This window comes from Rhipicephalus sanguineus, chromosome 9 (genome assembly GCF_013339695.2).
Source record: "Rhipicephalus sanguineus isolate Rsan-2018 chromosome 9, BIME_Rsan_1.4, whole genome shotgun sequence".
NCBI classification, from domain to species: domain Eukaryota; kingdom Metazoa; phylum Arthropoda; class Arachnida; order Ixodida; family Ixodidae; genus Rhipicephalus; species Rhipicephalus sanguineus.
Window position 1 is genome coordinate 62482720 of NC_051184.2, and position 4945 is coordinate 62487664.

Here is a 4945-nt window from a genome sequence, read left to right on the forward strand (position 1 = left end):
CGACTGCATGGCTAAGCAGGGTATAGGAGAGAAGTCGCGAATGATATACCTCGTATATGGACAATCGACAGCTTACTTCCTTATGACGACGCGTGGACAGATTGCTGGCCTCGCCAATTGTGCCAGAAGATGAGAAAGGCCATCTGGGGTTTTACGTGCCAAAACCGCGATATGATTATGAAGCACGCCGTAGTGAATGTCTCCGGAAATTTTGACCATCTGGTGTTCTTTAACGTACACTGACATCCACTGCACACGGGCCTCTAGCATTTCGCCTTCATAGAAATGCGACACCCGCGTCCAGGATCAAACCCGCGACCTGAGGGTCAGCAGCCGAGCACCGGAACCGTTACACCACAGCGTCGGACAGCCACGAAAGAATAGCGCGCTCGTTATACTTATACTTAATTTTACTTATACTTAATTACCTAATAATTACTTAATTATACTTAATTATACCAAATTATACTAAATACTTCATTATACTTAATTTTACGCCGCCGGCCAGGGGTTGCTTCTCTGCTCAATTATCCGCACCAACCTGTTCCAGATTCGGCTCGGATCTGGTCGGCCACCGCGGGTTCGGCTGCGGAGCGGCGTCGGCCCTCTGACTGGGAACGGCTGGAGCGCGAGCTGCCCGAGCTAGACTTCGACGCCTTGCGGCTGCCGGCCGAGGAGCCCTTGGACGCAACGCTTTGTCTTCGTGACCGCATGACGGTGGGCCCCCGGTATGGTTGGGCTGGTCAGTTGTGTAGCGTTGTGACGGGGGCGGTCGATCGGGAAACGCGAGGAACTGATGACCGTGGTTGTGAATCCTGGCGATGAAGATGGCGATCTCGAGCGCTTGCTCGCTCGCGCCTTGCTGCTGCTGATGATGATCATAATGATTACCCACGTCACTGGCTCACACCCACTCTTGGGGCGAAAAAAAAAATTGCCCAGCTTACAAGTCGCGTAAGGCTGGGTCACAGCAGAGCTGGTGAGCACGTTTCAGCTGCTCTTGTTAACCATCTATACAGAGTGATTGCTTGGTGATGCAGCGCGTTCCGGTTCATAATGATGATAATATTCTATCTACGACACATGGCAAACCTCGACCATAACAGCTCTGCTGTAAAAAACTCACAGGGTCCCTTATGTATTCACCTAAGACGACTCGAAGGCAGTAGCGTACCAACTCGTTCTCGAGAGGGCGGGGGGAGGGCGGGGGAGGGGACTGTATTCGCCCTCATTTTTACGTCTTTTTCTATATACAGAGAGATAATTTTTCTAAACTGTTGTCTGAAATCACGGAAGGAGCTGTAGAAACAGATTGTGCAGGATGGACCGCCCCGTACCGCGACAACACAGCAGTGTTTAATAACATTCTGGAAAAATTACCATCAATTTTGGAAAGTACAGCCACCTTTAACCTGTGCATCTGAGCATTCCATCTGCATCCTTCACAGTCTCAGTTTGGCGTTGTAAATACGATGAGTATGAAGTACCTGCTTTATACTTAGTACCCTAAATTCTCGCTCATTAAACAAAACATGGGGCTAACGAAGCAAGGTACTTCGCAGAAGTCTTCATAATAAACAGAGTGCCACTTTTCTTTTTACTGTAAGAGCCCTCTTAAACTGAACTTAAACTGAACCGAACTTGAATTAATCGACTGAACTTAGTCTTTCTGAAGAAGACCAAGTTCAGTCGATTAATTTTTATAGAAACCTCATTAAGCTGGCTGTGTATACAAGATTATGAATGACTACAAATTTATATACTAGGTATCATTCCTTGCCCTCCTACTTTTTCCAGTTTTGGGCGGGGGGTGGTGGGAAAAGTGGCAAAGTGGCCCTTTACTCCTCCTGTGCGGCTCCTCCAAGTAAATACGCTAACGTAAACTGTGTAAGCTCAAATTTTCTTTGAAATAAATGTGGGCGATTATAACGTTGAACTACCCCGCATTGTTTCCTTCCGAATAGGTCGTTAGCTGTTAATGATTCGTCGAAATTTCCTGGGTCATGCTCACAGCACCTGCTCGTAACACGACGCAACAAATGACGTGTAAGTGTTCTTCCGCGTAATGACCACTTACGCACTACGTAAAAAGCAAGAAAAACAAAATTAACTATTTTCAATAAGGCATATTGTTTTTCATTGGTTTCTCGCTATTCCTCAGAAATTTCCAGTGTGCAATAAAATCGCGTCCTTGTTAAGCGACATCACAAGTATGCGAAACCTCGTGGCAAAAACAGCGCAATAACTATTTTTTTTAATAGGCAGACGGGGTCTCATTCTGAACGCAATTAAGGAAGGCTGCCCGCCTATCCCATTGGCAGCGGCGAGATGCGAGCTTATAGGAGCTGGCGAGATGGAATCATATGCGTATAATAGATACTTTCAGTTGTAGTATAACGATGTTGAGCCATTTCTGCGCGTATACAACTCTGTGAACTCATCCCTGCTGAAAAAGAAGTAGAGAGAGAAAGAAACTATTTGGAACCGACGCAATCCTTTGCAAGTGGGCAGTCTTCTCAGTCCAGAAAACTGTGGACCCTGAGAATCTCCCTGGTCAGGTAGATCACGTTAAAGGGCAAACTTGAAGGCTGGGCTTCTCAAAGTGCTCGAGTCTACTGCCTTATCTACAAGCCGCTGCGATCGCTGTAGGCTGCCACATGATAAGCAAGGTGAAGCAGGTTAATGGGCGACTAAATCGTGGACCTTTCTTAGCTGTCCCGGCTCGGCACAACTAACATACTCGACACTTCGGCACACTCAACTTACAGCAGCTTGGATATGGAGCAGCGGCGATTCTATTCGTTTTCAAAGAAAGAAACTAAATTTGCTGTAAGAGGAAGAGCATTCTATCGGGCTTTGAAACGTCTACTGGTTCCCACCCGTATTTGCGTCACCGATTAAGTAAATTTCAGGCCAGGCAGAACAAAATAAAATTGTAACAGATTGCTCTAATAATACAGAGCCCCTGCTCAGTGGTTGCCTCCTCTGCAATGCGCGAGCGCAAGACGCGCATGCGTGGCATAGGCTGCCCGCACCACAGATAGCCTACAGTGCGCGGTCATGGGACACGCAGGACAGTCGTCACAGCAGAATCGTAGGACAAATTTTTTATAGCGTTAGCTACACTGGCTGAGCCGGAGCGGTTTCGCGTGCGCGTACAAGAGCCGTGCTGCGCATGCGCGAGGAGCAGTGATGTCACACACAGCTGGCGCAACGGAACGCTAGAACACACTAAACGGTGTGAGCCCGTGGCTGCGGTAGGGCTGATCGCGTCCCTTTCGCGTGTGCAGCATCGAGTGACCGAGTGCGTCCACTGCATGAACGCGCGTACTGCGTCACGGGCGATAACGACCCTCTCCGTCGGGCAAGGTCTGTGACGTCACGGAGGGAATGCGCAGGCCTTCTCTTGTCTAGATGGTGTTGACTGGGCACGAGACGCTGCCGTCTCTATGGCCCCAACGCCGGCGCTGCGCCGGGTGTTGGGGGCCATAGCCTGTTACTACACTGGCCACCAAGCCATCTTTGTGGCAATAGACAAATGGCGTTGAGAAAAAAAAAGAAATATACATCTGTCACATAATGCGTACACCATGTGTGTGTCATTGAAGCAGCAGTAAGCATGATAATCAAGGTAATCCTAGACAACCAGGAGAGCTGAGTATAATCAGCTGAACCTTAGCTCACGCTACGTATGTCCTGGCATAGCCGAGCTAAGCTACTACAATTTCCTTTTTTCTATGATTATGTGATTGTTACGTTCAAGTAAAACTTTGCCTGACTTAGTTTCCCCGTCTGCAGCCGACGATGGCCGCTGTCGAAAGTGGGGTGCTCCGCCACCCTAACTTTTCTTTGTGGAGGGAGGGGGGGGGTAGCACCCCCTTGCCCCTCCCCCCGGTAGATACGCCCATAGAGTTTCATAAAAAACTAGAGGGGACTCTGGCGCTGCGATCGTTCAGCCACCATGGGAATGATGGTACACAGATTTGCATAATCTTCGTGCTTACGGCTTCGAACGCACTTGTGGCTTTGTTTATTGCTGTATTTTGGCGTTCGTTTCGGATAAAAGAATAGATTGTTGTGAACTTCGTGACCACATTTGAATTGGTGAGCCTAAAAAGGTTAAAGTGGTGAAGTGGAACTGCTGACTTTTGCCGAACTTCGTTTTGCGACAAAGCGGATGCAGGCGACGCGGAGCCAAAGGGAGCGGAAAGAACGAAGTTTAGGCAAATCTGTGTACTACCCATCATTCCCACGCTGGCTGAAGCACCATGCGTTGCAGATCTCATAGACACTAGCGCCAGAGTTTCCTCTAGTAAGTATTGTAGGAAACTCCATGGATACGCCTTGTTCTTGTTCTTGTTCGCCTTCAACTATGGCTCACACCCACTGCGGGGGATTGGCCAAGAAGTGAGTGGTTTTATAACGTGTTAGAATACTTTAGAAAGGAGGTTACAGAATAGAAACTTTACATGTTTGATAGAAAATTTTGGCGCTCGATATATATATATATATATATATATATATATATATATATATATATATATATATATATATATATATATATATATATATATATATATATATATATATATTTATATAGTGCCTGTGCCCGAAGGCGAACGCCATCTTCTTCGTTTTCTTCTCAGTCAATGTATCGATCCTCCTCCGCCTCCCTGCGAGATATTTCTGCACCTAACCTGGTTTTCCGCTGCCTCCAGGATCGGAAGGCATTCAACTGGTCTTGCACTGGCTCCGTGATCGTCCCAGCTTTTACAAAGCGGCGATGTCATGTGATGACATTGAAGTAACGCTACGCTATGTGACGTCATAGTGACGTCATCAGACGTCGCAGTAACGTCACAGATTTTGGCGGTCTTTGACGTCATCACGTGATGATTTTTTGCATCACTCGTGTTGACGCAGACGGTCAATTTTCGCGTTTGAT